The sequence below is a fragment of the Ambystoma mexicanum genome, chromosome 1q, assembly GCF_040938575.1.
Source record: "Ambystoma mexicanum isolate Mex_15411 chromosome 1q, UKY_AmexF1_1, whole genome shotgun sequence".
NCBI lineage: Eukaryota > Metazoa > Chordata > Amphibia > Caudata > Ambystomatidae > Ambystoma > Ambystoma mexicanum.
This window is the reverse complement of record NC_090922.1, coordinates 565,514,146-565,535,892: the sequence shown is the minus strand read 5'-3', so window position 1 is coordinate 565,535,892 and position 21,747 is coordinate 565,514,146. Positions and strand designations below refer to the sequence as shown.

The window sequence follows — 21,747 nt, the reverse complement described above, 5'->3', positions numbered from 1 at the left end:
GCCTAAAGACAAATGCCGGATCTAAAGATCCAACTGGGAACAATCTTGGTGGCTCCTTTAAGTTTCCAATGGGATGTAACGTAGGGGTCTGTGCCTTTCAGACACGCTGGGCCCCACAGCCCCTCTGTGTTCTCATCCTTCCTGGCTCCAACGTTCCTCTCCTTATGTTTCTCAATCGCTCTCCCTTTCCTCCTCCTTCCAACTACACCCACCATTTTGTTTGCAGTCCAGTCAGCGATGTACACATTTCTTACAAGATTCCTCCATAAGCCAGTTTTCAGGACAGGCTAGGGTTTACAAATCTGCAGGTGAGGGGTGTGGGTGGTCCAAGGAAAGGTTCAGCTCCAACATATTAATTTAAGAGCAGTGCTTTTAATGGCAAAAGAATACTGCAGGAAATTAAAAAAGGATGGCATGCTAGGATCAAAGGACAGAGGTCAAGGAAAATTAGGTGGGCTAGAATTCTGCACAGGGATTTAAATGTCTCATCACACATGTAGATGACTTGGTCAGGTACTGAAGGGGCTGCAGAGATCTAGTGTGGTCGGTGCTGGAAGCTGTGAACTCATCATGAAGTCTGCCAGAGACTGGGATACTACAGGAACAGATGCACACTTTGAGAAGGACCTAATCTCCCGGTAGATCCAAGGAGGCTGAAGCAGGATTGCATGCCTAAGCAATGTGGTAGTGTAGGGGGAATGTGAGCAACATGCAAGTACCTAGTTTCTGGAAGCACTGCTCTCTTTGAAGCAGCTCACCACAAGGCTGTTGACTATGGCAATTTACACTTTTTTAGAGTACTTGCGGGTATCATGTTGCAGACTGCTGTGGTTAATGTGAGGCTTTAGTGCAGCATTTCCCACCAAGATGCTCCAATCCAAGTTTAGCATAGCACAGCATTCAAAAAATGGGATGTTGCCTGGTATCCAGTTTAAGCAGCATCAACCTCTCCGAAGTTTTGACGCAAGTGACCAAAAAAGAAAGCATACACAGTCGCCTCCATCTGGGAGCCTTTCAAAACTTCTAACCACGTTACAATTAAACGTTACCTAAAAAGATTTTAAAATCCAAAACCCTTATAAACCATCTCCTAACAGAACATGCGAGTTACCCCACCTTGCAAATTCTGCTTGTCAGTTTTTATTTGTTGTAGCTGCATAAATTTATATATACACAAAATACTAAAACATAATTCCTAAAACTCAACTGTTCACAATATAGAATTCGTTTCCAACAGTAAAACATTTCCCCTAATTTTCTGCCTGTTCCCCTACACACGGGGGGCACAAATTCAAGTTGCAAGCTACTACCAAGCCATAAAAACTTCACTCGCTACCAGACTTCTATACATACACACATCGCACCATTCGTTACTCACAAAGTCAAATGTCAAAAGCCAATGGTTAGTGGAGAGTGCAAATTGCGCACCCTACCGGTCCAAATTCTATTCATGCAAGACAAATCATTTAAAAAGTGATTAGCAGAGTTTTGCTTATTAAAATGTTCACGATTAGCTTATTTGAATACCAATTTTGTACTCATATTTTTAAATGTTACCAGAAGTTATTTGTACCCAAGACATAAAATTAGCAACAAAACACAAGACATTAGTGAGATGAGTGTCTGTAAAATGTAAAGGTTAGCTGCATGAATGCACCCAAATATATAAATATTATAAAAAGGCTCTTAAAACTGTTTTTGGTGCAAGGCTCTGTGCAGCTGGGTGCAATTGGTGTAGCACAGCGCAGTGTCCTGTATACTTGACCATTTTCTCTGCAAGGAGAGGTTTGGACGTTTCATAAATCAGAAAGTTCACAATGTTTGCCACTCTGGCCTGTAGATGAGGAGACCTTGTGACATGGAATTGTAAATGGTCGGATTCTCAAGTGAAATATCTTGGAATTTATTTAATACAGTAATTGAAGAGACTAGCAGAATTTTACATAGATCGACCGATCAAGATGTTGGCGAATATTGAGGAAATGGGAACGAATATCCTTTGGGGTAAAGTCAACATCATCAAAATGTCGCTGCTACCAATTGTTCTTTATGTAATTAAATCGCTGCCCTTGCGATTCCCGAAAAAGTTGAGGAATTTAGATAGAATGTTCCAAAACTTCCTGTTTGGGGGGGGGGAAGAAAGCCTAAAATTCTGTAGATACATTCTAACGCATAGTACCGTGAATATGAATTTGGTTAAATTTCATAGGGGCTTCTTACAAAAGAGTGAATAATTATTCCGTTCAGGTTGAACAATATTTATGGTATGGGGAGAATTTCGAATGTTGCTGATAAAGTGCCTTCAACGATTGTGACTCATGAAGCACTCGCACAGTGGTTACCTGATGCAGATCAAAATGTATGGATGCATTACAGCCCATCTCTGGCATAACGCTAGTCTTCAACTGGCAAATAACATGTGTTGGTGTAGTTGGATTTCAAAGGGAATTCTGGAGATCAGTGATGTGTTACGGGAGGGGCGGGTCGTTTCTTTTACAGAACTACAACGTACATTTGGTCCCTTTTGTTGCAGAGATTAGATATTTTGTCTACCTCAATGGGAAATTAACTGAGTGGATGTGCTAGATTTGCAGCACCACCGCACATGCTATCCACATTAGTCAATATTATGGCCCTGGATCGAGTCTTGGGGAAAAATGGAACAGAGTTTGGGAGGGTGATTTTGGTTGTGGCATTTTGGACAAGGAGTGGAATTGGACCTAAAAGAAAGGGACTTATCCAACAAAAGGGTTTGGGTTGCCTTTATTGGACATTGATAGATGCTGGTGTGGCGAGGAAAGTGGCACTTTGAGTGCCCTAAGGAAAATATATTTTAGAGACATGTACTGGATGGAGTGGACGCAATATTAAGTATAGATTTTCTCAGGATGCCTCTTCCAATTCTTCTGTTGTCTAGCAGGGGATGATGTGTGGATGCTAAAGGATATGGCCAATGGATCAACAAGGTTCTGAAGGTAGCGACAAAACAGATTCTGAAGATGTGGAAGACCAGGAGAGAGCCCTTGTTGGAAGACTGGCTGTATGATGTTTAGATTCTGTCCTGCTTTGAGAACGATGCGTTTAACAAGGATTGGGGACATCTGTATTTGGAACATTGGACACCATTCAACAATCTATAGGAATTCTGGATAGGTTATATGGCTGGTTATGTATGCATGTCTGAAGTTTCTTTTTATTTGTTTACTAATCTCATTGTGACAGACTTCAAAACCTTCATTTACTATAATGCTGGGGTTGGTGTAATACCCAACTGGCCCAAACTTTGACATCGAAAGCCCTTAGAAATATCAGTTGAGGGAACAAAGTCCAAAACCAAAATCTGCCTGTCTAAACCTATGCTTGGCCTCACTCTTAAATGTGGTAGGAAGTCTCTTTAAAGAAAAAAAGTGATTAAAAAAGAAATATATATCAAGGGTGGTTTCAGGTGGTGGTCTCACCAGGTGCGGCTCTGTCAGTATCAAAGTTCAGCACAATTTAAAAAAAAAAAAAAAAACAGACAGAAGGTTGTTCGTAAACTCTTCTCCGCAAAGTTCATGCACCCTGTTCAAACAACTTCCAATGTCATTAGTTCCTGGAAATTCCCTTCCCCAAGGTTTAGTCCATCCAGGTTTCAGACAAAAATATATCGGTTCCTCTCAGGCTTCTCATGGTTCCCTTCCCCAAGCCTATGCCTCTGTTTCCCCAAATGATTATTCACCTTTGTTATGCATCTTAGGGTTCCCTGCCCCAAACCTAAGACTCTTCAGTTCCAAACACAAGTTCCGTTTGATAACGCAGTTCCTTTTAGGCCGCTCAGGGTTCCTTTTCCCCCCAATCGGAGGCCCCTTTAGTTTCAAACACAAAATTCAACTTGTCAGGATGTCCCTTTTGCTTGTAAACAATTCCTTTCACAAACATCCTTCAAAGGGTAAAATCAGACTTTTGTAAACACCAGGTTCTTTGCTCCACCTAAGCGCGACCACTTGTCACGACCCTCGCCCAAAACCCTCTCTGGCAAACCCATTGGCCAGGTGGAGTCAGGACTCTGGCCTCTAGAGCCTGGCATCCTCTTCAAAAGCCCTCATGGGGCCAGTCCTGGCACCTATGGCGCCAGGCTCATACACCGTGAAAAACAATGTGCTTGGGAACTACTTCATTGTATTGTCAGCCAACATGGAGGCATCCACATAGCTTGGCTCCTAAGAACCAAGCTATGCGGTCTAGTGTTTTGGGTGTGGTAGCCTAGGGACTACTTTTCCTGGACTATTTTGTTGGGACTATTTAAACCACACCCAAGCAAGACAACACGCTTCGCGTTACTTTGCAGCTTCCAACGTGACGCTCACCGTGTCCAGCTATTCCCTTGAACCTCGGAGAAGCACAACCTGCAAGGAGACAAAAGGAACATCATTACCAGCAGCATCTTACCTGCAGTCTTCATCTTTAAACACTCGCAGCTACTGCGAACAGCTTCCTCGAATCCGCACGCCTCCCGGACAGAACGACCTGAAAGAGGAAGATAGAGGCAACATTAAAGAAAGCAGTAGAGATTTACAAATTACGAACTGCTCAAAAGGCTTACCTGGCTGGTGCCCTCTCGGCTGGCACCACTCCGGACATTCCACTCGCACTGAAGAACACCGCGACCTACAAGGAAGGAAAACACAGGTTAGCAAAGGCAATACTTTGCAGCGCTGCGCATAGCGCTTACTTACCGCATCATAGCGCTCTTAATGCGCCATCATATACCAGCGGGGCTCAACCAAGCCAGTTCGCCGCGCTGAAGCTCTGCATACCTATGGGAGAAAAAAAAAAGACATTTTAAACAAAGAAAGGCATTCAGGATAGCAACAAAACTAAAGAACAGCAATAAGACCTATCTGAACAATATCAAACAGGCCGGCGTCAGTGAAATAGCTGGACCGCACTCGCCCATGAAAGACAACGCGCCCCTGCAAAGAAGGCAGGACGGAGAGCACGCCTAATTCTACCACAAGGTGAGGAGAGGGCGCCAGAGGGACTGAAATCATATGGGGGTGGAGAGAGGATACTTAACCCAGTCGTCCTGTATTTTCAGGCAGAACCTTCCCCGCAGACCACTTCAGGGCAAAGCTGAGAAGCATACCAGCGAGTAACCCGGCTGGGTGGCGTCCCTGTGGATACCAGGTGAGCTTAACACCACTCTGTTCACTAACCCCCCCCCCCCTCTGTATTTCCTGTACTTGCTTTTCTTCTATTCTTCCATCTTCAGCTGCTTCCTGCACCCCTTTGTTATCCTTCACTTTACTCTGCCCATTTGCACCTTCTTTGGCTTTCTCTTTCACCTTGTCGTGCCCCTAGCACTTTCCTTTGATTCACTTCGCTCCACTGTGTCTCTTGCACCGTTCCTCCTTTACTTTCGTTCCCCCTTCCTTTTCCTTATCGTACCTCTTGCACACTTAGTTCACTCTTCAGTGCTCACTTGCACCTTTCCTTTGGTTCACTCACACCCTTCTTATTCACTTTCAAGCCTTTTGCTTTCTTTCCGCTCTTAATGCTTTCCCTCTCGCTTTCTGCTTTCTCTCGTTTTCAAAATCTGCGTTTCCCCTTTCCCACTCCAGCTAGCCACACGTTGCATTTCTCTTGCATACTTGTTTATACCTCACTGGGTAGCATTGCACTGGCAAGCGGTCTCTCTGGGCACATGGGAAAGAGGTCAGGGTCTCACTATTTGCCCCTCAGACCCCCTTGAGACTGCCACAAGTCCCAAGGGAATGAGAACTTTTCGGCACACCGGCAGCAGGATGCAGGCTGCCACCCTCCAGCTCCCTGGAGACACTGCTCCCTAGCCACACTGCAGCCCCTCACAAGCATGCGGCCGGCGTCTCGGCACACAAGTCTCCTCTATCATCCTGGCAGCTCTCTGCTCCCTGGCTTCTCGGCTCCAGTCAGCATTCACAGCTCGCTCTTCGGATTGTGCAAAACCACACCTTTTATACCGAAAACGGGTGTGAGCAGTCAGTATTCAATGCCTGACTCTGCCCGACTATTAATTGGACAACCTAATGGTAATAGGTGGCAGTATTCCTTTTGTTTGTCAAGGTGTTTCATACAGGTAATCCTCACTACTCTCGGTTGCCTCTTCTTCCCAGTATTAGTCAGAAATGGAGAGGGGGGGTATGGCATGGGATAGGAAATAAGCCATGAGGGCTGAGGAAGGAGTTTCCGATGGAAAATGGGGAGAGGGGGAATACCATGTCTTGCCTTTGGGTATTCTCCTCCCAATCCCTCGGGACCCTTCACTCAGGTGATCCTCCCTTGCTTATCCAACCCAGGTACGGGATCCAAAAGCGATGGCCGTGTAGGCAAATTTCCCGACCATCTTTTCCAGAGACTGTCCCCCTTGGAGCGGTTCTGAGGGTACCTGGATGCGTGATCTGGGCATTGGGCGTTGTACAGAGTGGCAAACGAGCCAACCTCTGGGAAGTCCCAGTCTGCGAAGAGGTGGAGTACAATGTCCTCCTGTAGTCACCACTCGTGCTCTACGGGAGGGAAGTCTCTACTGAGTACGTCCACCAATAGATTGAGCTCCCCTGGAACATGTTGTGATAGGAGGTCTATTTGAGAGCCCACTTCCATATTATCTGTGACAGTTTGGACAGCCCTAGAGAGCGAGTGTCCACTTGTTTGTTGAAGTAATACAAGGCCGTAGTACTGTGTGTGAGGACTAGAACTGTCTTCCCCTGGAGGTGTGTTGGAAAGCCTTCAAGGCCTTGAACACAGCTAACAGTTCCAACAAGTGTATATGATTGGATGCTACCACTGGGGACCACACCGTGTGCGCCGTCTGAAGGTGGGGAGCTCCCGCACCCCATCAGAAATGAGTCTGTAGTGAGAGTGGCTCCTACTGCGGGGGTGGTGAAGGTGTTCCCCGGCAGAAGGCTTTCCCTTGACCACCACTGCAGAGACTGAACGAGGGCTGCCGAAACAACCGCTAGATCGCCTCACTGGCCCGACACCATTGGCTCGAGAGCCACTCTGTTATAGGGCGCATGCACAGGCGAGCATGTGGAACTAGGTAGATGCAGGCCATCATCCCTAACAGTCGCATGGCTTTCCGTACGGTCACCTTTCGACTGGCTACATAGTGAGTGATCTCGAACAGCATGTTTTGAACCCTTTTTGGAGGGAAAGATGAGGCCTTTGGTCCGAATTAGGGCCCCAGAAACTGTTCTACTTGGCTGGGGTTTAGACTGGATTTTCTTGTTGATCGAGAAACCTAGGTTGAAGAGGAGATCTACCGTCTTCTGGGCATATGTGGCATGTTCCGTACGAATCCCAAGTTATGAGCCAGTCATCGAGGAAAGGATAGACTGGGATAGACTGCCTGCGTAGGTTAGCAGCATCTACCACCAGTACCTTCGTGAACACCTGTGGAGCCGAGGCAATGCTGAAGGGAAGAACCTTGAACTGATAGTGGGTTGAACCTGAGGTACTTTCTGTGCGCTGGCAACACTGAAATATGTATGCATCTTTCATATACAATGCGGCCATGCAATCCCCCTGCAGCAGCAGAGGGATTACTTCCTGCAGTGTTGTCATTTTGAATTTGAGGTTTGACATACTGGCCGAAGGTATAACACCGGGTGCATGGTGAGATCCTTTTTTGGGTACAAGGAAGTACACTAAATAAATAGCCTCGTTTGCCTGGTGAATTGGGGGGGTGGGGGAAGACTTCTACAGCGCCCTTTTCCAGAAGGACTTGAACCAGGATCCTCTTGATACTGGGTGTTATCGGAAAAGCCTTGGTTCGGAAGAGCCTTGGCCAGAGGGTACTTCCTGAGCCATATTGTCCATGGGGAGACAGTGAAAAAGATTGTCCACGAAAGGAACGGCAGGAGTTAGAGCCTCCACGTTGGTGGAAGGACTTGGCCGTGATCTGGCTAGGTGATTCAGCGTTTCGTGCTGCTCCTTGGTAGTCTACAGGGCATCATAGACAGCTTTCCCAAAAAGGTTTGAGTCCTCGACTGGTTTATTAAGAGAGGCGCAAGAATCTGGTTTAAAGGCAGAGTTTTTCAACAAGGCGTGTCTCTTAAGTAAAGTCCCCTTGGCTAGAGTGTGTCCGGTACTCTCAGCAGAGTCCAGAGTATTTTTTAATATGTTGTGGGTAATCTGTCTGCCCTCAGCCACGACCACCAGCAGGTGTGATCAGGTGGGCTCTGGGACCTCTTGAAGGCCATCCTGGAACAGGCCCATTGGACATCGCTGTAGCTTGCCAGGAGAGTGATTTTTTTGCGATCCTAGTTGAATAGGCTGCAGAGGCAGTGATTAGTTTTCCGAGTTGCATAGTTTTACAATCTATATGCGCAGGGGCGCAGTAGACAGTGGAACCCTTGCCCTCTTCCTAGTGGTTGCAACCACCAGGGAGTCAGGTGTGGCATGGCCCCGTATGTATAGTGGGTCGGAAGGAGATAGGTGAAGAACCGTGACAACAAAGAAGGAGCTAGGCGCTTATTTATAGAATTGATTAAGGGGGATGGGGGGAAGGGAGAGGGCCCGAGTAGTCGGAGGCATCTCCTTGAGGATATCCTCAAAGTCGGTTCAGGGGCTGCCTCATGTGTTGCGATCGCAAAATGATCGGCCGCTCTTTTTAAAATGGCGTTGAATAACATTTGGTCATCCACAGGTGACTACTCAGTTTGTGCAGGCGAAAATAAATGGGGGATCTAGACGAATGATGTAGGGATCAGGGGTGTGTGTTGGTGAGAGCCACAGACCCTGATCCCCTGACTGATCCCAGTCTGGGTCTTGGTCAGCTGTGTCCTGAGCAAATAGATTAATGTCCCGATAGGTATCCTCCTGCTCGGAAACCTATCCTCTTGGTGGCCTTGTGCAGAGATGGGCATTTCTATAATTTATGTGTAATGGGGCAGGAGTACTCTTCCCTAGGTCTTTTGGTAGTGATATATGTGTTTAAAAAGTCAATAAATTGGGCCACTTTGTCCAAATAGTTTCCAAAATCTCTCCCTAGTTCATAGGAAAGATGTAGACGGGACGGGAGGTGGAAAGGATTGCCCAGAAGGGTGAGATTTTCCTAATAAGGCCTTCAAGAGAGGCTGGGGTGCTTCAGAATACTCCTTTCAACGAGCGAGGGTGCCCTTGTGTTCTATAGCAGCCTAATAGCCGTGAGGCTTTCGAGTACTTTCGGCAGCAGAATGGAATGTCTAAACGTGCCTGATGGCGCCGTAGTGGTCGATGACTCCACCAAACCTTTAGGTACTTGCACGCCCTTGGACGGTGACCGTATGTTTCTTTGGGTGAACGTCCTATCCAGAGGAATGCCCAGTCGCATGCCGCGAAGACTTGCGTGGAGGGCGCTGAACTGCGAGGTTCAGGAGGCGCCGAGGTTTTCGGCGACCCTGTTGGCGTTGTGCACTTCTCTGGCTCAGTCAAGGATGCCTTAGGGGTTTTAGGTATTTGTGGCGCGTGTGTGCCCTTGTCGCCGGGTGTGAACCCCCCAAAACAGAGCTGGTGACCTGTCTGTCGGGGGGGGGGAAGGGGACAGGCATTTGGGAGCCTGAAGGTTTCGCCGAAAAGTCGATGGCTTCCAATTCAGAGCCATGGCTGCCAATGGATTCGTAGTCGCCCGAAGCGACAGCTCCAACGGGGGAATGGCTTTCGGCCCGCACCGCGTAGGCCGCCCACCATTTAGTCCGCCTGTCCTTAAATGTATTCGGTCAAAAGGACTTGCATGAGCGCTCATCGTGGTCTTGAGGTAGACACTGATTGCAACAGTGATGGGTCGTCCTTCCAAGGTAACACACGACAGGCAACATTGAAAGGGCATCCTCTCCACAGCAGAGGGTGACGGCAGCCAGACCAAACAGAGAAAGAATGGAAAAGGAAATACATTCTAAATCCAGGGACCCACTCTCCCTACTGTAATGGCCTGACGGCAGGGCCGAGGCCATGCGGTCGTCAGTCGCCAAGCAGTTGTGGATGTCTTGACAGCAGGAAGCCCACGAGGCGGTCTTCAAACGATTAGTCGGGAGACTAGACTACTCTATGTTGTGGGACAAAATAATATTAACCCTTGCGAGCTCCACATTAGGCGACCAACTACGTTGGTGGGAAAAAACAATCTGAGGGACCTTGGCGTGTGAGGGATTTTGGGTACACTGCACGTCACGGATAGTGTTCCAGTCACGCCCATGTCCATGTCCCCTTTCGATCTTCGAAAGATGCAATACTCTGATTACCACTAGATGTCAGACTATATGCACAGCAGATTCACAAGCACCAGACATTTTTACAATGTTGGCGTGATTTCTAGGGTGCACATTTACTTTTACAGTGTATGGCTACCAAATGCAACCAGTGCCCTAAAGCAGCATTGCTACGAGATCTGTGCTGTTCTTTGGCCATATTGTAGTTGGGCCTTCTTGGCTTGCCAGGTCAGGAAATTCTACATAGGATCATGCATTTGCCCAGGAAAGCTGCTACTTCGCATGCTGCTGCTGTGGTCATCTTAGTGGGTTTGTGGCCCAGGAAGTGGATGGGACTGTCTGGTCCCACTCCGCATCTAAGGTGTCTGGGTGTGGGGCACGAGTGAAATCCATAGTGGTCCCCGATTGGACACCAACAGGCTATATGAACGGTGCAGATCCTTACCAAGAGTTTTGGAATCGAGAGGAGCCGTTTAGCTCATGCTTGAAGCCTACAAGAGCCCTGTTAGCACGATACCAACAGCTTCATTTAGCTCCCCAGGCCAACTGATGCTGAACAAATACATCTATGTGAATTTAATCTCTGCATGTTTGGCACAGTTTATAAATATACATTAGTACACGTCTATACAACAATTAAAGCATAAGGGGTCACAAATAATGGACAAAATGTTATGTCAGCATCTTATGTGGAAGTTGGCTTTGCAAAACGCTATGCACTAGCTCCTCCTTCCCCACTGGTAGCTCTTGGTCACTGGCGAGTATTGGATAACATTTCATAAAGCTTTATTTCAACAAATAATCTCTGGCGTAAACCTAGTCTACAAACTGGCAAACAAAATGTGTTGGCGTAGTTCAATTCTGGAGGTAAGTGGTGTGTTACACGAGGGACAGGTTGTTCCATCGGGCCGTCATCCAGCTCCAGCCTTAATCTTTTGTTCTTTCTCCTGGTGCTGGAGATAAATACAGTTGATTTTTTCTTTAACATTGAGAGCGAAACCATTGTTCTTACAGAAATCCGTAAAAATCCCCAATTGTTTATGCACACCAATGGTGTTAAAAACAATACAGCATCGTTGGCAAACAATAGGGCCGGGATCTTATCTCCGGCAAATGAGGAGGCTTCTGAATGCAAAGCCAAGAACTCATCCAGTCCCCCATTAATAAAGATATGGAACAACTTGGGGGTTACACACAGGTAAGGCTCTGCTACATGCGCTTCTTTAACTTGCAAATACCAGAACCTGGATTTAGGGCGTTGGTTATAAGTACAACTATTAGTCTGAGTCCCTACTTATGAATAAGAACACAAATTATGCTCAATCAAAAGAATAAAAAGAAAAAATGAAACAATGCAGACACGTCTTTTGCAACCTCCATGAGGTCTTCATCAGGATTTAGTGTTTGGTCTACAGTGTTTGAATTGCAATGCCCAATTATTTCAATATAATGGCCGTTCCCCATAACACAGGACAACATTTACAAATACATAATTATCAGACCAAAATAAAAGATCGATCCGCAAACCCTTAAATTAATATTGTCATTACACAATAGGTCATAACAAAGGGAGAAGGAAAAGCACAAACTGGGATAAGTGGAACAAGTGGGAAGAGAAAAAAAAACATATATATAAAGACTTCATTAGTATACCATCAGAAATGATTCTAAGATTGCAAATGGCAAATCGGACTCTGTAAATGCTTGGTAAGTTGTGCCAAATGTGTTCAACACCTTCCAACAAACATTGCTATAATACATACATTAGTAATATCCATAATAGTTCCACCACCTATTGACACCTTCACTGTGTGTTAAACAAAGGATTGAAACAAACCACCAATGCCAAAAAGCAGTTAACTTTTACAAAAGACCCCACAACCGAGACAAACAGCCGAATGAAATTCCGGAGAACACTCATGAAGAGGCCTGGCATCCCTTTCTGCGTTTGGCCCAGTGAAGCCCTTTTCAACTACCTGATCTGCAAAGGCCCTGTGTGGTACTTCAATCCCTGGACTGGTGGAACCAACTGGTCCCGAAATGTTGGAGGATCGAGCTGTCCTGAGCCTTCGGAAGTGTCCCTAGACCACCCGGTGAACATTCAACAAGCTCTCCAGTGGACTACCTCGGCAGAACAGTCACTGTTACAGGTTTGTACCTGGAACTTTGGTGTATGCCAGCTTGTAGTACAAGTCACCTTCCAGTAAAATTTCAACAACCCAGCCTCAAGGTATCCTGTTCTGGAAGAGCATCTGCAAACACAGCTGGAAGGACAGGAATTCTGCCGTCGCCTGTGTGCGCTGGCCGTAGCTGGTACTCGCCGTCCCCTGTCCTGTGAAGTGTCCTAAAGAGGGCAGCATCAGTGAATCTTGCATTTCTCCACCGCCAAAGGGTTGCACTCTGCTCCTGGACCAGATGAAGAATCCTTGCACCTGCAGCTCCTGGGCACCTCTCACTGGAACCATTGGTGGGAAATCCAACCTCCAGCGATCCCAAGTCGACCCATCAAGTCATCTGGAAAAGCAGAATTGGGGGGCAAAGAAAGAGGGCGGGGGTCTGGCCATGTAAACACAAAGCACGCGTCTCCCCCCTGTCCCTCCATAGGATAACATTTAGAACCAGTCACTGTGTCTTGCCATTCCATTCTACTGCCTTATTGGTGGGCGAACCATCTGAAACATAATAAAAACATTTTACTTACCTAGTAACTTTGTTGCAGCTCTTATTTTGAGAAATCACCAACACAAGTAACTTACCTGCAACAGATAAGTTATGGGGAGGAGCACTGTGGCATCAACATTTGATCATCTTCTTAGGGAGTTGGATTGCTGAAGTTAAGGAACAATCGCGTCTGACTTGGTTCCATTTACTACATTAATTAACTTACCTCTTGTAGTGTTAAAGTCATTTTAATGCACATTAAGAACCGAAAGTAAATGTGTATGCTTAATTTAGTATTGTGCAATAATATCACCTGCTAGAAATGTTTTAGGTGTATTTAGGGCCTAGAGTAAATATTTACATACATTCCGGTCCAAATTGAATTGTGTGCTTCACTGTGTGGACTCATTGTCGGCCCCTGACGCGCCACACACACACACACACACACACACACGCACACACACACGCGCTCTCCACGTTTACCTTGATTGGCTTTTGGCTAACCTCCGAATTCCGTGTTCACCATATCTAGGGTGGCCTCCTAAAATATGTCCACCAGGCCAGATTCTAGAAATCTGTTTTCTAATTTTATTTGATGTTTATTGAAATATTTTAGAAGTACAATTGATATAAATGGCTACAAGAACATTAAAAAGGAACATTTCATAACAAGGAAGTAAAATAGAATGCAGCAATTTAATTGCGTTATAAAAATTGATTAATGCAACAGAACAAGTGACAAGACGAGAAACAGTACAGACCCGATAGGACGGAGACAAATTCGGACATTGGACCAAAATGTTGACCAGTTGATGGGAGTTAAACTGAGTCCATCTGCGTTGACTGTATTAGATTAGGTTTCTCAATACAAGATTCGGTGAGTAGAACACAGTGAATTCCACCATTGTTAATATGTAATCCCCAAGCGTTTTTCCAGTAGTTTGTAATCATTTGTACGGATAGGATCATAAATACATTAAATAGGTTTTCAATAATTGTAGCAATAGGTGTACCAGAAAGATTGATAAAAAATATTCTTTGATAATAGAGGGGTATGAAATTTTAAAAATCTTTTTGATCTTCCATTCATGTTCCCAAAATGATTGAACAAATCTGCATTCAAAGGCCGTAAAGGAGGATTTATTTTTCTATTAATTGCATTTGGCGTAGAAAAACATTTACAATTTGTATCACACATAATGTTTAGTAATGATAATGATGTGTTATTTATATAGCGCCTTAATCCAAAGCGCTTTACAGAATACATATTTACATACATTATCACCCAACCGAAATTGGTACTCATTTATCAACCTCAGAAGGATGAAAGGCTGAGTTGGCCTTGCCGGGATTTGAACCTGCGACCTACAGATCACGCTCAGATCGCAGCAGCAAGTGCTCAACCCGCTGAGCTATCTTACTGGCTTATCTCGTCTTAGTCACTCCACATCAAAAACGAAAAAGACAAGCAATACAATTTCCAATGTTCCAAATTCAATGAAAATAATTCATACATATAATTTACAAAGTTTTAAAAATCTCACTAATGCCGAAATCATGGCAACTGAGCCCCCAGTCAGCATAGACAGCCAAAGGTTGTCTATATCAACCAGTTCTTGACTATTGACAAATATGCCAAAGATTATGATCGGTGGAACAAATAGTTCACAGCAAAACAACAGGTGCTTTACATTTTCTATCACCCTTGTAGTTCTACTAAATCTGCATACGGCTAAATCAATAAGAAGTTGGTTACATCATTAGTACTTAGCATGTTGAAACAAACTCATTAAAATCGCTCCGGATCAGTCAGGGAATCTGCACACATACAACTCCATCCATCCAGCATGCTTTTGTATGACATTTAAATTACCATATAGTTATAAACTAAATATTCCCCAGTGGTGACCAATCGTTTACGTCAGGTTTGCCCTTATCTGGATTCACCAATAGGGCTTCAAGTGACATATCCAAGAAAACGGGTTGCCAATAACAAAGCTCAACAAACTCCCGTACAGGAGAGTCCCCACTTTGAAGGCATGCTCGGCCCAAACGTGAAAATAACATGTGCAAGGGAGAGCCCAGCATTTTCTGGAGCAGCAATAGCTGCCTCCAGATAGCTCTGCAATGACTGCACACCAAGTTCCAGGCGAATAGCCACTAACGGAACACATTTAGGCAGATTAAAGAACTCTCCGCCAGATCAACGCTTCAAATTAATTCAACTCATACACCATCCACATGGGCAGCAAGTCAATACCATAAAGCAGCATTGGAACCAATTTCCCCATTATAGAACTTAATTATAGAAGCAAAAGAACATTCCCTGTATTTCCTATCAATACATTTCATCTGTGCTGCAGGCATAATAGCTTTCCGTTTATCAGATCACGTAAAAATGATTTATGCTGATGGGCTAAAACTGGAAACCCCAAACACACCAATTTTTCTACCGATTCTAGATGTAGGCTCTTAGAAATAAACAAACTTGCAGTTTTTCCTTTTCCCTGGTGAATTTTAGCACTTAGATTTCACATGGTTTAATTCCAGCTTGTTCCATTTCATATAATCCTCAAATACTAGTAACAATCGTTGGAGGCCAATGGGTGTTTTATCAAATAATATAAAATCAGCATAGGCGAGCCAAGTTATTTTCAGCCCACCAATGCATGGTGAAACAAAGGAAGCTTTCTATGGGCATCTCCCAATGTCAGCTACATAAAGCTTAAACAGTCAGGGGCCAACAAATCCTTGTCTAAACATGAGCATGTTTCGATTTTTGTGACATGTGGCCTTCACAGCCTGGTTTAAGCTGTATTGGAGGTGCCCCAATGCAGGTAGATCAAAATATTAATCACGCCCAGATTTCTCCTCCACCGATCCAACTTTGCCCATAACGGATTACGGTCCACTAAAGCAAAGGCAGTGGTCAAGTCAAGGGAGGCAGCATACGTAGTAGGTGTGGCAATCGAGACCCATGCCCTTTTCTGAATACGAAACCATTACAACCAGACCCAATATTCCTTCTGAAACCAGTTTGATAGAAGCTTAATATGCGTTTAGATTTAAACCCACTCCTCCAATTCTTCCAAGATTATAACTGAAAACACCTTTCTATCTGCATCAAGCAGAATAATGGGGCAAAAATTGGAAGGCTGGGTCCGGCTGTCCTTTTTGTAAACTGTAATGACAAAAGCAGTCTTCCAGGAGAGGGGGTGTGGGGTCCTTTGGTTTCTGATAGGATCAAGAAAGAGCATAGTGTTATATGTAGTAGTCATCTATATAGCGCTTTTTGGCATCAACGTGCGTTGTTGTAGGAAGAAGTCCAGGTATGGGGAAGTTCTAAGCAGAGACATAAGATGTGCGTGTGCTCATTTGCCCAAGATTAGGACTTGGAGTGAGGTCAGGCAAGTAGACGGATGCCAAGGGAGGTCACGACAGAGGGCTAGTGCTGGAGACTAGATATGTACCCAGCTAGAATGAATTTCTCATAGGCAGTTGCTCTATTCCAATAGCAGGGGTTTTAGGGCAAGTCTGGTTTTTCAGTGCGAAAATTAGACTATACAGATGGTTCACCCACATTTCCGGATCTTGTTTAAAAGGTTTGTTAGCAAGCCGATTAGGGTCACCCGCTCTAGAGCCACTTGTTTTCCTAATAATTCTAGCAATGTACTCCACCGAAAAGACCATCTGCTGACTGTCCTCAGAGTTTACTTCAAACAGAGCATGTATGTCTACCCTAGGGCCATATAGTTGCCAACAAATGTGACACCCATGCCTCTTCAAGAATTGGATTAACAAGCAACGTTGCCTGGTTCGTTTCCAAGTTATTAAAGACAGCACAAAAATGAACAGCTTGTTTTCTCAATATAATAGACAGCATCGCTTAGCCGTCCTGCTGTACTACTTGGTGCTTATAGTTCTTTAGTCAGTTTTCAATTATTTGCCTTTAACAAACAAACCTCTCATTCCCAGTCACTGCACTTTTAATTTGGCAGATGACCCATCTGGACCGACTTTTTTCGCCTACAACTAATTTATCACACTTGTGGGTATGTTTTACATTGTGGCAAGGCACACATTGTCTGCTTTAACATAATATCTTTATTGCAGACAGTTTAAAAGTTGATTTCCTGTTCTAGGTCTATGTTAATCAGAGTATGCTTTAGATGACTGTTAAGGAACCCACGTTATGCCACTTTATCCAATTCCCAGCACAATTAACCACCAAGTCGCTTGGTCCAACTACGCGTCTCGGTAGCCTTGAGCAGGTGAAGGAAGCAATTAACATACTATGGACGTTTAAGTTACTTTTCTAAATGCCAAAAAGATTTACAGTTGCCAAGCACATTTGAGGAGCCTATCAAACAGTGGCATAGGAAAACCCTCTATGGCAAGCAGGTCATCTAGGATTCCCATGCATTTTATCATCAAGTATATGTAATCCCCAATGAATTGCCTCCACAGCAGTTTTAGCTGATCATTTCAACTCTCTCACACCTGGGGACTGCTGTGGAGGCAATTTGAATTCGTGCCCCCCCCCCCCCCCCCCAACTATTAGAACAGAGCCACTGGGGTGGAGCTTTATCCATTTCTTCAAAAGCAAGGATAACTTGGCTAAGAAAGCATCAAAAAAGATACAGTGCGTCTTTTGCAGAAGATGTTAAGTAATACATAGACAAACCTCTCCCAGTCCCTCTCCTATTTAGAACAGCTAACATGTCCCTTTCCAGCTGTTATACGGAAAACCAGAGTCATTTCGAATTGCCCGAGCAGTGACCAAATCAGCATTTAATGGCAGCTTGAAGCTAAATCTATACTCCGTCCAGGGCAGGCGGCCAACCACTCTCCCTGTAAACATACAGTAGAATGAGTTAATAAAACTTATAATTGCCCATTAGTTCTTTGTGACCCCTCATTCCACGAAATACAGCTGATGGTTTAAGATCCGCTAAAGGGGTCGCTTCATATCTTTCCGCTGCCAGATTGATTTCAAAATCTGCACCAACCATCACCATTCATTTGGGCCAATAGGATTAGGCTCTTTAACATTGGAAGCCCCAGTGAACATAGTATTCAAAAGGTTGGTTAGGCTCTTTTCTGGCTACTATTGAAGGCGGGGTACCCCCCCCCCTCCCAAACCAGTGGATACTGGATGGACTTTGGAATACAGAGCAATAGCATAGCCTAATTGCCGCAGGATACACATTTCCTTCAGCAGAGTGCTATAACCAATACGAGATGGGATGGTCAAGACCACCCAATCATCCCGTTTAGGATCTATGAAGTCCACCAAGTGATCCACCTCAGGCTGGGGTTTCATAAAGGAATTCCAGCACTTTGGATCTATTCATGATCCCCAGCCCACCAGATTGAAAAATATATTCCAGAAGCTAGTGCAAGTAGTATTATATTTTCCCCCCTTTTAAGTTAGCTTCGAAAGAATGGCATTTGGGCAGATCTAATAAAAGTGGAGAGGATGTGACTCCTAAAGCGCGATTAGCATGCAAAAGAGGATCATTCTGACAGTGCTAAGAAGGATAGCATTTATGCCATTAGGGGCACATGGACCCTGCAACTGACCCATTCGATCAGTTTGGCTGCCAACATGTACCATTTTAGATGGTTAGATTTAAAGATGGCAAGGATTTCCCCATTGGAGTCTTAAACATGTCTTTTAGAAAGGGGCTGTTCCACGCACACAAATTGAAGTCAAACATGCCCGTTATGGCATCTGTATTTTTTCCCCAGTGTTGTGAACTTTTAGTTGGGTAGATGTGGTTTGACCTTGCTCCTTCTCCTGCCTGTTAATAGGTTAGAAACTCCTCATGGTCATAAATAAGATCTCATGCTCCACAGGAAGAACGTGGCCATTGCCAGTTTTCTTACCCCCGTTTTCTTACCCCCCCCTCTGTCGATTATTAAATCAATGTTTTGTTCCTTATAATACTGGGGAACAGTTCAACGGACATTTTCTAGAGGCTTTAGCAACAGTCGGTTTATACTTTTTATTCCTTTTAGCTCTTCCTATATACAGTTGCAAACCTCAGCCAGTATGTTGCACTGGGGGCAGGTGGAGGGAAGAAATAATCAGCTAACTTGTAGTTATCAGTCTCATGCCTCTGTCTAAGGAGCCATTACGCTCTTGTTCATCTTGAACTAATTCCCAGAGCCATAAACCGAAAGGTCCTCCCCAGTGAAAATGTGTGGGGTATTAAGTAGGGAGGCAGATCAATCTCAATTAAAACTTGCGGTTCCATTTGCAACATTTTTAAACAAGCAGGCTTTCACAAAAATCAATCCCCTCAACCCCCCTCAAGAGCCTTAGTATTGCCTGTAGGGCCTGACCGCAGCAGGAAATAATCCACTATTGTTTGTTTCAGCAACAACCCTTCTCATTTTTTGCGAAATAGCCTGTGCATTCGCTTCCACTCTTTGGGAGAAGGAGCAGTCCGGCAGGAGGTGCAAAGGAAACAGGGTAGGAACCACCAGGCTATGGTGATCTTTTTTGGTGGTGAAGACCAAAGGAGCCTCAGGAATTACTGTTCTAGGCAGGGCCCATGCCTTTCTGTCCCTCAAGTCATACATTCTATAAAGAGGCTTGTAACCAAATCAAGAAATGGTGCAGCTTTACCAAAACCACATCAGGTTGATGTCCTTTACCTCACCACACTGTAACTTCCCAAATGGACTGCTACCGCAGCCCTCTCTGTGCAGTCCTCCGGCAGCGGTCGCTCCTTTCGCTCATACAATGAACTGCCAAACGATCGCTCACTGGTCTATTTAAAGGATGCTCCGGGGCCTTCACATGAGCAGCAGGTATCTGATGAAGGAGGATACATATTATTTTTATATTTGTAAAGCGCCCAAACCCTGAGGCACCAGGGCGCTGTTGCAACCAGTTACATGAAACAAACTTAGATGATGCAGTGTACATATTCTATTAGGAATAAACAGGGCTCTATGCATCATAAAGACCATGGATTGAGACAAATTTGCAGCCATGCTTATTCTGAAGATTCTACACCAAACCTTTCCCCCAAAGGTCTACATATACGTTGAATTCACAACTGCTTCCCATGACAATTACGTTTTGGATTTAAAATTCAGACGTTTTGTCTGGGTCATAAACGTATAGATGTCTGATGGTTTCATCAAGGAAGATTTTAGCTAATTAGAAGTTGTCCGGGATAGTTTTACATGAACGATAAATGGTTTACCAGGTGTGACACTAAAGTACACCAGGAAGGGGTTTGGGGGGTTATCTGCATCGTGAGAGTATAAGATATAACGAAATTACTTACTGGGAATAAAGGTAGAGTGATATAAGTCCGGAATGGTGACTCCGGCTTTGGATGTAGGTAGTTTAAGTTGATTCAGAGCAATACAGAGTATATTATTCCAAAGGAATTTAGGCAAGATTGAAAAGAAGCGAGGAAATGCTGAAGCAACATCGACAAAGGATATAGGATAACGGGACTACGCATCATTTTAATGGTGTCTAGATGATGCCACCACAATAGGCAGAGTGGTGACCACCAATTTGTAGGTTCTGAGCTTTTCAAGGAGTTTCCTTGTGTAAATATGAATAATGGAGTAGATATCTTTGACAATAAGACGCATAATCCAGATGATCAGTATTCCAGAACTATGGATGTCCGCTTGTGTGAATTAAAGGGGGAGAATTAGCGATTTTTTTACACCCAGGTGTAACTTAATAATTTCGATTGCCGCGAATAAAAGATTGAGATTCATTTGGTGTAGTAAGATATAGAATAACAGCACCCGCATAGTCCGATATTTGGACACCATGAATGTTGGGATTATTACGAATATTTTGAAGCAATGGTTCAGGTGCCAACCTAATAAGGAGGTAGCAGACATCCTGGCCTAGGTACTCTATAGAAGGAAACGCAATTACATAGTTATTAATCCAAAACAAAAATCGGACTTGGGTTAACAAAATAGGATTTTAACATACGAGATTAATGCAAGGTCAATGCCATGGCAGGTGAGGGATTGAAACATGAATTGCCATGAGACACGGTTGAATGCTTTTTAAGCATCTAATGACAAAAATAGCTGGATTTTTGTGGTTTTTAACTAAGTCAATAATATGGCATCCGAGACAAGAAATGGATGCAGCAGGTCTGTTTTTGACAAATCCAATTTGGTCAGGGTGTATTAAAAATGGTGTAACTCATACTAGTCTATCAGAAAGTACTTTAGCGAAAATCTTGCTTTCAGTATTAAGAGAAATGGGACAATAATTTTGAACTAGCTGATAGTCCTTGTTAGGTTTGTCAGAAAAGTACCGTAGGTATGATGATCTTATGTAAAAAGAAAGGGGAGAAGGTCAATATAAAAGCATACCATTAATTGAAAATCCATTGGGCCGGGTGTTTTTCCTTAAAGATCACTGATGGCTTGTTAGAGTTCTCCCAATGAAAGATTATCGTCTAATGAGACCAATATTGGGATTATGCATGTTATAATGAACAGTGTTAGAAAGCTAATCTGATACTGAAGGGAGTGAAGGAGATTCCCCTTGTGTATATAACTTTTAATTCGCCATTTTTAAAGCTTTCAAGAACAGGTTGAGTGGAAACCCCAAAAAGTATTTTTCATAAGTGTACCTTTAGTTGTGAGATTTTCCACTTTTGGAATAGGACAGGCTTGCAGGGAATGAAGAGGGGAGGGGATGGAGGGTGGGGAAGCTGAATGTGAAAACAGAAAGGCCTACATTTCTGAAAAATAAATAAAAGGTTATGTTTAGGAAGGAGTCATTTGCGTACATCAGGTAAGAGCCATTTACCCATAATTCTTATTTGCCCAAAAAAATTGCTAAAATGAATGAGAAAAATAAAAAAAAGGAAAAGAG

The 21,747-nt window shown here is 44.2% G+C and overlaps 1 protein-coding gene across 6 annotated transcripts in view; it reads right to left on the bottom strand.

The window, feature by feature from the left end:
* Positions 1-21,747, bottom strand: part of LOC138532030 (probable ATP-dependent RNA helicase ddx6) — a 254,087-nt gene that overhangs the window by 214,603 nt on the left and 17,737 nt on the right. For 2 of the 6 annotated variants that reach the window (XM_069641033.1, XM_069641034.1), the window contains exon 2: positions 19,530-19,689. The exons of the other annotated variants lie outside the window; for them this stretch is intronic. The gene's annotated coding sequence lies outside the window, so the exon portion shown is untranslated. The remainder of the gene's footprint in view (positions 1-19,529; positions 19,690-21,747) is intronic. 6 annotated transcript variants of the gene reach the window in all.